This window comes from Pyxicephalus adspersus, chromosome 5 (assembly GCF_032062135.1).
Source record: "Pyxicephalus adspersus chromosome 5, UCB_Pads_2.0, whole genome shotgun sequence".
In the NCBI taxonomy this organism is placed as follows: Eukaryota; Metazoa; Chordata; class Amphibia; order Anura; family Pyxicephalidae; genus Pyxicephalus; species Pyxicephalus adspersus.
In genome coordinates this window covers 108,248,804-108,261,475 of record NC_092862.1, presented here as the reverse complement: position 1 = coordinate 108,261,475, position 12,672 = coordinate 108,248,804, and the positions used below count along the sequence as shown (strand labels likewise).

The 12,672-nt window shown below is 35.1% G+C and overlaps 1 protein-coding gene across 1 annotated transcript in view; it reads left to right on the top strand.

Annotated features, from left to right (window-relative positions):
- Positions 1-12,672, top strand: part of RARB (retinoic acid receptor beta) — a 400,124-nt gene that overhangs the window by 123,899 nt on the left and 263,553 nt on the right. Inside the window, exon 2 of the mRNA XM_072412402.1 lies at positions 1,125-1,230. The gene's annotated coding sequence lies outside the window, so the exon portion shown is untranslated. The remainder of the gene's footprint in view (positions 1-1,124; positions 1,231-12,672) is intronic.

Here is a 12,672-nt window from a genome sequence, read left to right as displayed (position 1 = left end):
GTTGTATTAAGATGATGGCTCTATTTATACATGCTGTGTATACACATGAAAGCTATGGGTGAATGAATATATATATATATATATATATATATATATATATATATAATTGTAATATTTTATACTATATTATTATTATTATCTGCATTATGTGCATCTACAGGATGTTGAAAGGACAAATAGATATATTTGTACATGCCTTTATGAAGATATGTATAGGCCCTTAACATTTTACCTGGGGCTATACCTAATATAAATTTTATGGACAAGTGTCTCCTAAATATTGTCATGAACGATTGTTTAAAACTTTCTTCTAACCAATACTACAAAGTGTTAAACTTTACAACCTGTGTTGAAGTTGTATAACTTATTACTGAACATTGTACCTGCATACTGTAGACTATGTTGAATACAGTAGTATTATTATATAAAATATAAAATAAAGTACAAATTTTTGTATGCAATCCCACTGGAGAATCCCCATCCTGGTAAACATTGTAAAGAAACTAATGGGAAATTCAGAATTTCAAAAGAGATTTCCTCTTTCTTTGTGTTGCATTTCAGATAAGATAAGAAGTTAAGGGAAATGTTTCCAATGGGACACAGAAAGCAAAAAGGGTTTTTACTGTATCCTCCTCTATAATAAATATTAAAATATAATAAATAAGATTAAATATTAAATGTTTGGGCTATACATACATTTTAAAAGTTACTGGAAGAATGGCCTTCAAACACAACCACTGAATTTCAGAATGATCAGCTATCTGATATTTAGCTTACTTACCCTATATGATCATAAAATACTTATCTATACGTAGTATGCTATTGTTTCCTTTTCATAGTTCTAGCCCCCACCCCCATTGTATTTTGATACATGACTAACATGTGCTAACATTTGACAAGCTTTTACAAGCCACACTGGACCTCTAAAACCTACCCACCTAGTGGGGTTCTAGTCAACCCTGTTTTTCAAAATCAGGATTTCTGGGAATTGCGAATTTTAAACTAATCAAACAATTTTGTTGAAGTTTGACATTATTACATGATGGATGATATTTGTTCCCTAGTATTGCTAGGTAAATTGTTTTACTAAACATGTGTTAATTAAAAGTTTTTCCATTTTTCAGGCGTGGAAATTTGGCTGTCAAGGCAGGACCTAATGTTGAAAACATGAACTGTTAAATATGGTGTTAGCATGCCCAGGAAGTTATTGAAAAGAGCAAACTACATAAGGTAAAGAACAAAAAAAAATCTTTATTACAATATATATTAGATGAAGTATTGGGATGATATTAAAAAAAAAACAAAAAAACCCTGTCAACCAGTGTGGCCAACATGGAAGGTATATGTATGCATAAAATGTTGGAGCTATATAAATCCTGTTTATTATTAATAATAATCTCTAGCTGATCCATCTCAATGTAAACTATCCCCCTGCCTATGCGGGCATTTCTTTTTACAGAGCTGCATAGGCAAGTCAGAGTGTCAAGCTAAGCTGTGCAAGACTGCAGACAGATCTGAGCGGTGCAAGGGTGGGTGCAAAACTGTGCTAGAGGGGTTCATGGCTAATGGCTGACGGGGCTTAAGACATGAGTAGTAGATGTCATATGCAGATTTTAGTTGTGGACAGGTATTCTGTGTGCTCGTTAAGTATTCTTTTCTTTAAATTTAAATTGAGGTAGGCTCAATCAAAAGGCTGATTTAATATAGCTTCCCAAGACTGGAGAAGATATCATGGGAGAATCTGAGTGATCAAGCAAACCTGCTTAGATTGAAAGCTCTTCTCCTCTCCTCCTCCTGTGTCACTGTCTGTCATTTGCAACCCCTATTTATTGTACATCACTGCCTAATATGTTGGTGCTTTAGAAAATACTCTTTTATAATATTATTATTAATAATAATAATAATAATAATAATAAAAATAATATTAATACATATTAATTATTATAATAAGTGTCTGTATGTTTCATCTGCTTGGTCAGGGATCTGTATCTGAATACCTACCGCTGCATCTATTAGGTGCAACAACTACTTGATACCTATAGAATATTCAGCCTCTATACATATTATTTCTTTATTTATAAAAAAAAAGTTCTTTTTCTCTACATTTGTTATGAAAATAATTATTTTCACTAAAATCAGGTGGATGTTTGTAACAGAACATTAAGTGACTTTTCCAACCATTCTGCCAGTGAAAAAGTCTACCTTTCCTTTGATTTACAAAGGGCCCTTAGATTTCGAGTTTCGCTGCCTGCAGCATTCGGGGTATTGTCTTTTGATTCATAATCCATTAAAAGTTTCAAAGAATGCAGTGATGATTTTATCTTAGCTCTGTAAATGATTTATATTTTGTTGTTTAAGTATTATTTATAATTTTTCTCAAAGACACAACTAAGCTTTCTTTACCTTTTGTAAATGGCATTCCTTGCCAACCAGAGTTCTTTAAAAGGTTGCTAAGGGTTTCTCAAGAAAAGAGCAGTGGCTGATTAAAAGTTGATACAATTTCTCAAATGTTCAATATTTAAAACTATTGATAATAAATAAATATATTGATCATATGTACCATGAGCTATAGATATATTTATATTTAATAGTAATAGTATATTTATGTTTTGTTTTATATGTAAGCTGGCTAAACATGGCCCCATGCCTAAAATTATGTAAGACCCTGATTGGCTTAGGGTACTTTGGGATGATGTAAATTTGCCTTGTATTTTTCTGTATTTCTGGTATTTCGAGGTAGGATAAGGCTGGATTTCACCTTTTTTAGTAAAAAGTTCAGACTTTATTTTGGGTTACTGGGACAGGAGGTAAAATTAATTTAACCCATCAAGGCACAAAACAATTCTAAATTTTGGATTCCCGCTTTTCTTTCTTTGTGTCAAAGAGGTCAAATAGCATTAAAAACTTGTCAAAGAGTATGGGGCATTTCAGACTTGCTGTCCCAGGTGCCTCTATTCTTTAGTACTATGCAGCATTTGACAACTACTTCATCATGCATTTGAGGGAGGTTGAGTGTGATTGCAGTGCTGCCATCTATTCAATTGAATGGGAGCTGTTGGGGATGTGGATAAGCATGCGGTAGAATGCTTTAGTCAACCGCAAGTCTGAAACAGCCTCAACCCTTCTATCTCTAAAATGAAAAAAAAAACACTAATAAATACACATAAATGTATTGTTTAATACACAAAAACAGCTTTTCTCTCCTGCAACTGACATACTGTATAATACTTTCTTTGATGAGTGTAAGATGGTTGTTATCTAAAATCACAGATTAATGCATTATTTGAAACAGAGAATAGGATTGTTAAAAAGTAATGTTTTTATTAATCAAATTCTGAATAATTAGCATTGCAGAAGTCAGACTGTTCTATTTCTTGTGTTTGGAAACTATTTATTTTCCCTAAAGCCATTTTCAATATGTCGTTCCATATGTTCCTAGGATTTTAAAATGTAACCATGGTGTGGCTATTTTTGCCTTCGATAGCTGTGTTCATTATATAAAGCTGCAAACCTGAACATGTAATTATCTATCAGTGGATTACTAATACTATATATTCTATGTCACTATTTATACAGAGAAATGTGTATGATGCTTTGTGACAAGCTTGGAACAATTTTCACAACATCAATTGCCCAAAATATTGTAGGAGGAATCTTTTGCTTATAGAAGAGCACTTGGATGTGCAGCCATTCATGTTTCAGTGTTAATATGTAATGATATATGCCCTTGTGGTGTTGCCATGCACGCAATGCAGCTCCTTACAATAGTGTACAACTCCTGCAGCTGATAAATAGAGATGACCGAGAATTCTCGCAAATTTTTCCTGAGGGACAGAAGGACAACCCCATTTTAAGTATGTCTTCTTCGTCTGGGCTTAGTTTATGCGAGAATAGATTGATAATTTCTAATTTTAGTTCTTCTGGGATTTTTGAGAAGAATTTTTGGATCGTTCCCTTCGTGTCTTTGGGGAGGGTAATTGTGTATGAAGTGTTCTTAAAAAAGATTCCTGGGTGAGTGTTTTTGGGCGTGCCCCTAAAAAAGATCCATCAGTTTGCGTGTTTGGGATGCTACCAAATAGTAATGTTGTGTGGGGTAAACAGGTGGAGGGAAGTGCTGCAAAGACAGGTGATTTGGATGGTGAGGGTATTGGGTCCGGTCTAGAGGGGTTGGTAGTGTCGCTAATTGTCTGGGCTCCATTAATGGTTTCAGGGGTTGTGTGTATGGTGGAGGTGTTTGGGACTGTTTTGTTTTCTATGCTTAAAACTGTGGAAGTTAGTATTTTGGGTGGACATAGGGAGCGTGTCACTTTTTTATCTTTTTATACCTTGTGTTTTGCTTTCTGTAGGTACCTTACTAGTGTTGGGTGTGGAAGGTTGTGTGGCGTCCCATCGGTTGGGGCCTTGGGTGCTCGATGGGGGTCCAAAACTGTTGTGTCTTTTTTTCCTTGTGTCCCACTTGTATGCTTTTTTCCGAGAAAAGTCCACTTGTCCTTTTGGAACTTTTTGTCCTTTTTTTTGTAAATGTCTATTTTGTGTCTTTCTAGATGTTGTTTAATTTTTGTTGATTTTGTATTGTTCAATAAACACACATTCAGTTAGTCTATTGTTTTGTACTTAGATATCTTTAATTCATGTGTCTAGTTCTTGTAATTCTTTTTTGTAATATGTTATGAGGATCTGCATTAGCTGGCAAGAGCAATCTTTAACAGCATTCTCCCATTCTGTTTTAATCCATTCAATATGGTTAACGTTGGGGAATATCTGGACTCTAAGTCCTGGGGGGTTAATTTTGTCTCCAATGTACTTTTTGAAGAATCTAATGTGCCAATGGACCAATGACTTTTTCACCTAATTACAGCTATCCATATGATAGTATAGCTGTAATTAGGTGAAGAAAAAAAGGGTCGGGGTATTGGTACCAGTTTTTCTTCTTGATATTTGGGTAGAGGAGAGGACGCAATGATATGTCAAAATATTTAAAACAAGGGGAAGAGACACAGGTGGAGTGATTTCTTTTAGAAGTAAATTTTTCCCTGTAAGGGAGATTTTTTTGCCAACCCTGGAAAATCATATATCAATAAAGTAGGTACAGTCCAAAGACAGGGATTTTTGTCAGAACAAATATTTTGTATTGAGTATAATTATTAAATGGTACATAATCAAACATATTCTTTTGTGTCAACAATACAATTATTGCGGTACTGCCTCATTTCTTGAAGTTAGGTACCCGTTTTAGCTAGACATAGATCACCTACTTGTTGGTTTCTGTCAGTTTTTTGGAATGTTTTGCATTATGCGAAACAGTATGTGCAAAGAACGCAAGTCATACGAGTATTCACGTAGCCTCGTTTACCCAACGCATTTCGCCCAACCTGGGCTTCCTCAGTGATGGTGCTGCATGTACTGGAGTTCAATGCCCTAATTTGTAGATACATGTTCTTTGCACATACCGTTTCGCATAATGTGACATGTTCCAAAAACCTGACGAAAACCACCAAGTAAATGATCTATGTCTAGCTAAAACGGGTACCGAACCTCAGTAAATGAGGCAGTACCGCAATAATTGTATTGTTGACACAAAAGAATATGTTTGAATATGTACTATTTATTAATCATACTCAATACAAAATAATTCTTCTGCCAAAAAAATACCCAGTCATTGGACTGTACTTACTTTATTGATAACAGTTCAAATCTTGAAATTCTCTTTGATCTGGTATGCTGCTTCTTTTTCACTCTCTAGTCATAACCTGAGATTAGGTACATTAGGTACTTGACAGTCTGAGCTTAGAAGAAGTTTGTTAAAACATGTACACTTTGGCACTGTGGTAAGTTTTTTTTTTATTATTTTAAATAGGGTATAATTGTTTTCAAATAATTTGCTCATTCTGTATAGAGATCTGCTTTAATACAATTCTCACAGCTGTACAGTTTCAGGACTTAACTCTGCTTTCTATGACAGATGTCTAAATAACAAGGCAAGCTCAAGGTTTAGGAAACATTTTCTATGTAAAGCAGTTTACAGATATACTTCAAAGCTGGTTTAGCTACTTGTTTAAAGTTTTGTATTCTGGATACTTTTTCTTACAAGTTTGCCATTATAATAAAATCTTTAGGGATGATCTAATAAAGAGATAGAAAATATTAATTTTCTAAAGTAATTTTTATGTAGTTCAGTGATTGAGGTGAAGCTAAGTTAGAAATTTACTTTGCGAAGAATCCCCAATTGTTTTGAAACAAATCAACTAAAACGACATTTTTCGCTTGCATATGATTGGATTATTGCAGTAAGCACACTGTCATCTCATTCACTAAGCTAAGTGAACATGTCTCTTATATCAACCTAAACACTGATTCAGTGTACCCCAACTTTGAAATTTCCCCAAATGTATAGATATATATTTTCTAATGGTGCTGAACCTTGGTCTGGCCATTGGATTACATTGCTATTGCAGTTAGGCCAGCTTAACTAAAAACAGGTGTCCAGAATGTGGCCCAAAGCATTTCAAGTGCTAAATACCTTTATTACTAAGCACTTTATTACTGCGTGCCATCCCGCAAAGTATACTGTAAAGGTAAAACTCAGTCTGGATGAAATTTATCAATAATTGAACATAGTATAACATTTAAATACAGGGAAGTTGAGTAGACTAGCTGATTTTCAGCACAATGCTATTTTTTTTATCAGCAGTTCTTGAGTAATGTTACCAGTGTCACTTTTACATCCACACATGAACATTAGCATGTAAATTGATGCAGGAGTTTGCTCTTGTTCTGCAACACATTCTGTTAAGATAATATTTGTGGTGCCATACAAATCTATTTTGATGCTTGGGACTCCGGAACAGATGTATCTTCCTCAGAATTACTATGATGGCATCTGGACTTACAGCTGCAATTTTTCTATTGCAACTATAATCTACTTTTATGGACACAGTTGCCTATGGGTAAAGTTTGGGGGTGATCTACTTTAAGTGAAGTGATCTTGTGTTTGCGTAAAAATCCATGAGAATGAATAGTGTAAAAAAAAGGAGGAGAGCAGCAGCAAGTATGTGTGCCTTCCCCCTTCCTGCCTATACCAGGCTTCTAGTAGCTAGATAAAGAGAGATCATTAGCTTTAGTACTATATGTACTCAAATATAAACTAAGATGTTTTCACATATAAATCACTATCAAAAAACAAGCTCGGTTTATTCTTAGGTCAGCTAAAAATAAAGTTCCTTTTTCAAAGCCAACACTAGCAGCACTTGTCGGGTGGAGTGATCTCCAGTCCAACATGTCAAAGTTCTAGCAATGCAGGATTGAGCTCCCTCGGAACTTAGGGTAGTTTTTAGACAAGAGATTACTTCTCCTGACAAGTGCTGCTTGAGCTCACTGGTAGCTAGACGTGGTTAAATTAAGACCAGGAAATTTATCAACCACTGACAGATATGGTAATGCTGCCAGTGTCCATATTGGCTGAACAACGACAGGAGCTCTGCTGGGTAGACTCCAATCTAGCAAGGGGCAGCTGGGAAAAAGTGTCTCTTATGTAACTGGCTAAGTGAATGCAAACAATGGTGATGGAACCATCATTGGGTACATTCATTCAGTCAATTGTAAAAGAGGTTTTAGATCAACTGTAATGGTGCCAGTGATGGTTTGAGTGGTAACCAGCAGTTTTGCCCAATTTCCTATCACTGTTAGCTAGACATCTTGGGCTTCAAGTAACTGTGAATATGAAGGTAAAAAGGGACATGTAAATATTAACAAAGGAGTAAGGTAGACCTAACATTAGATATTTTTTATTTTATATTTAGTACAGCGGTTTTGAACCGGTAGTCCACGAGAAATCTTTGATTGTCGGTGAAAAAAATTACCTGGCCTGTGCGCTCCCATTGCAGGCCCAAACCTGCTTGCTTGCATGTTTTTTTTTCCTATGTCAAGCAATTCTAAAATCTCCTTAATGCCTCTTTGTTCATTTTATTATTTTACTATCTTTAATGTGTTCATGTTTTATGTTCCAGCTTAATTATGTTTTAATTATTATAAATACCCATTTCAGAACAAATGCTTTCAGTACAAAGCACCGTTAATGAATTAAATAATTTGTACCATTAAAGTGTCCTTGGATATGATCTGATATTAAAAAGATAAAACTAATTAATCTGTTTTCAATCTAGTTACTGTGACAAGTGGTGTGTAAATATTGCCATTTTAAAAAGTACAGAAGTATTTAAATTTATAGCTGCTTATTGTGCTTATTACATTTTTGTACTGTAATATTTCTTTCCCAGTTGGAAGCTATAGAAAGAATGAATCATTAATTTATTGTTTGCTAAATGATGGCAAAAGCATTTTAAACTATATTCTAAAGTTTAAAGAATTGTGGCAAACATGCTTAAAGCCAAACGCCAAGATGTTCCCCACACTCTTCTTTTTCATAAGGGCTGGCCAATTTTTTTAAGGCTAGTTTCACCTCTGTGCAGTGTGTTACTGCTTACTTGTTAACATTCATTACATGCATTGTGTTAAATGGGCTCCCAGTGCACTTCAGAGCACTACAAGCAAACCCTCACCCCTTTTTTTTAGCAATGAATGATAGTGTATTGGTGAGTGTTGTTGTTTTAGTTGGTTGGTGTATCATTTAAAATACATGGTTTTTCAGTGCACTAACATGTGCTCGGTGCATTGCAGTATATTATGGTTACCAAACATGAAAAGGTGAGCTAGGCTTTTAAGGATGACTGCTATTCCACTGCTGTGAAATGATCCAAGATGTTCCATATGGATCTACCTATGTGCCAGAAAAGACAAATTAATGTAGTATTGCAAACCAATCTTTCCACTTTAGCATCAAGCAGCTTATTTCAAGCAGCCACAGAACATCCACTGACAGCAGAAGAAATAAATTTAGAAAAACAAATGCCAGCTTTACTTTTGGTTTATTATCATTAGTCCATCCCCAAGTCTGCAAGTTTAGAAAGTTTTTATAGTTAGAATATGATATAAATACTGAGATGGCTAATGATCAAAAGTTAGGAAACTGCAGATATCTAAAACTTGTGTGGTGTGTCCTTGAGAAATGTAAATTTGTGTTAAGTTCCCGGAACACACAGGGTTCACAATATAATCAATTATTCAACAAAAGCAGCAGCCCTAAAGCCGATAAAATGCAAACATTTTATTTGGTACTATAACTTAGAATCACTGGATCTGTATATTCCTCCACAAAGCTCATAGATAGAGTTGCACAAATTTAGAGAACCATAGATAATGTAACATGTTATACATTGTGGTATTTGCAGATACATAATGTAGGAGAAAGGTAATGGAATAATAAATGTTTGGGATTCTTTATATCCTTTATCTATGAACTTTTTGTTAACAACACCCATACAAATGTATGAAGGGAACTTTAATATTAGTATGGAAGCAGATGTATATACAATATATAGGACAGTATAAGACATTATTGGGTTATTTATTTATATATTTTTAAATATTTTTTATTTTAAAAAATATATGTAGAGGAGAAAGGCAAAAATGAGGGGGAAATGACAAAGGTGAAAAGCTGTGTTTCAGCTGTGATAAGTTAAATCAGCACTCTGTAATTATATTTACCTTTCACTGTTCTTTTCAATAATACTTCATGAAGTTGTTCTTTAGACTGTATGTGAAAATAAAAACAAAAAAATCAACAAAACAAGAAATCCATCACATCCCTGCAATACATTCACGTGTTGCATGTTTTGTTACTTCATACCTGCCAGAAATCCATTGTTTTACTAATTTCCCATTTGGGCCCAAAACCATGCCAGTATTGAAGAGTTGTCATCACTGGATGTGGTGGGACCTCTTTTCTGAACATTGCTAGACCCTGCAAAGCTAAATATTGTTTAAAGAACTAGGGATACTTTTTGTTGTGTTTCACACGTCTAGCATGGCCAGTGCAAAAGCCTTCACTCTTAATGCCCCCCAACTTTGTTCTGGTTGCCTAGGTTCCAGGGGGCCTAGTATGGCCAGGAGTAAAGAGCTACGTTCCTGCTGCCCTCTTTTCTGGCCCGATTCCATTCCTTGGTTGTTGGATTGTCATTTTAGAGCTAACCCATATGGGTAACTCAATCATGGAGTGTGTAAAGGCAGATGATGATTGTCCAAGAACAGGATGGGAGATGTAAAAGTGTTGAAATATCCCTATTTTAATTACATAATACCATCCTTGATGTCATAGAAGTATATATAGGTGTTGATCCTTCAATTCACATTATCAAATAGAGATTTTAAAATAGCATTATATGTGGAAGACAAATGGTGTTGAGCTATGACCCATGCCATGACCAGAATAAATAAAAACGTTCACATTTTTTAAAATTTTAATTATTCTGTTTAAATGTTTGACTGTATCTGTTGGTGTTTTGCACACTTAAAGTTCTATTTTTTTGCCTATTGAGCTCTCATCATATATGAGATTATATATCTGAACTGACCCACATATATGTCAGAACTGACATAGGAACCATTCAAGTTTCCATTGGTCAGTGAGGACTTTGTGTGTTTATGACAGCTGGGATTGAAAGCCTATTGCCAAACAATTTGTTGGTTGCTGGCACTAATCGGGGAGAATGTTTCCCTTGTGCTCCCACTAAGGTGACCACCACCATGCTGCAGTGAACAAGGCATAGAAGGTCAGAAACATGGAAAAAAAATAAGCTGCAGGGAGCAAACAGGCAATACTGACCACAAATTATTTTGTCTGCTTGAATTTCTTATGGGCACAGTTACCTATTAATGTCCATGTCTATGGCACAGGACATTATGCTGGGGAACATCTACAGACTGCAGTCAGCATGGGAAGAAATTGCCAAGTTTATTTGACTACATCTTACACTTTCAGTCATCTTTACATTTAGATATAATTATCAATCTATGTCAACAATTGCTGCATGGTTATGTGCTGCATGATGCAGCACAAGCATTGCCAAAGGAAACAAGGCCAAGAAACTGGGTAAATAGTGTTTAAATATATGCAAACACTGATCTGTCATCTGCAAATTTTTTACCACTACTTCTTTTTGCTTTTACTTTCCTTTATTGCCCCTACTAGTTAATAAAAAATCCTTATTTACAGTTGGAAAGGTAGTTGCAACAGAACCTTGGATGTAGCCAAAAGCATTTTTCTGCTTGACCATGCTGGAACGATATACAAACACATTTTAGCTATCATGGTTTTCTTATTTGTAACTGCTAATATCATTGTAACTGAGGCAATCCTGACAACTTAATTCATTAATTGTCAGCATAGAGTCAAAGCAATACTCCGGGGAGATAAAGTTATTTAACTTCTTGTGTCTCTAGGATGTGTTTTTTCCTATTGGTTCTGTAGATCATTTGCATGTTATATGAATAGCACTGTCTACTGGCAGATGCAGAAATTCATGCTTCTAGAAAAGGCAAGGAATGCTAGGTTTCATCTGATTTTCTTGAACCAAAGTTGCCTGTTCCAACAATGGAAAAAAATTTCTTTCTTGTTCCATGAGGCACTTGGATGTTCCCTGGATCAACAGTTTCTGTTATCTTTACTTTAAAGCTGTAATACCCAGGTATATTCTGTACTTCTATAAAAGCATCTAGCTTTTATTTAAAGCAATCTATAGTAGTTGCTGAAACTATTTCCTGAGCCGATTCCACATTTTCACAGACCTTACAGTGAAAAATCCCTTCCTTATCCGGAGCTTAAACTTCTTTTCCTCCAGGCGCAAACAGTGCCCTCTTGTTTTTTGTAATGATCTTAAAGTGAATAATCGGCAAGAGAGTTCTCTATATGGACCGTTTATATATTTATACTGGGTGATCATATCCCCCCTTATACGTCTCTTCTCAGGGAAGAATAGATTCAATTCGGGTAATCTCTCCTCATAGCTGAGCTTCTCCATTTGTTTTTGTTTAGTTGTCCTTCTCTGCACTCTCTCTAATTCCACAATGTCCTTTTCGTGAAGCAAATGTTTTTCTGGACCAGACCCATTCCAGGTTTGCTGGATCACCCAGCTTCACTGATGAAAGTTTATCCTTTCCAGCCTTGGAGAGATTTAATAAATCAGGCCCATAGAGACAATTCATAGAAAAAAAACCCAGGTATATATACCTTTAAAGCCTTATAACAGTTTGAAAATATATTTTCTTATTTTGACTGGCAATCCATTTTAATACTCAGAAGTGGAGGGATCAGCCAAGGTTATTGCTTGTTCAGATACTTTATGATTAATGTCAAGTAATGGCTATGCATTTCAAAATAAAATGTCCTGTATTTCTGTACATTTTCTCCTGACTCTTTCAGATAAAAATACTCTAAAACAGACAGCGTATCGGTCAGACTTAGCCATGAACTTTTTTTGATTTTGTGTTTTTACATTTGTTTATTTACATGCATTATAACACTTTGGAGGACATTGCTTCATTGCAGACTTCAGTTTAGTTGGTACAAAGGCTTGTGCTACTAAATTGCATACAAACAACAAGTCCATACTCATTACATACATAAAACAATTTTTCACTTAGCTATCCATCCTGTGGTTTTGTGTAGTTCCATGCAAGACACTGAAATCAAATTAAATTGCTACTACCAATCTAGTGGAGACAATCAACCCTTCTCTCCGATTAGTTGGGAAAATAAGAATTTCTTCAGAGCTGCAG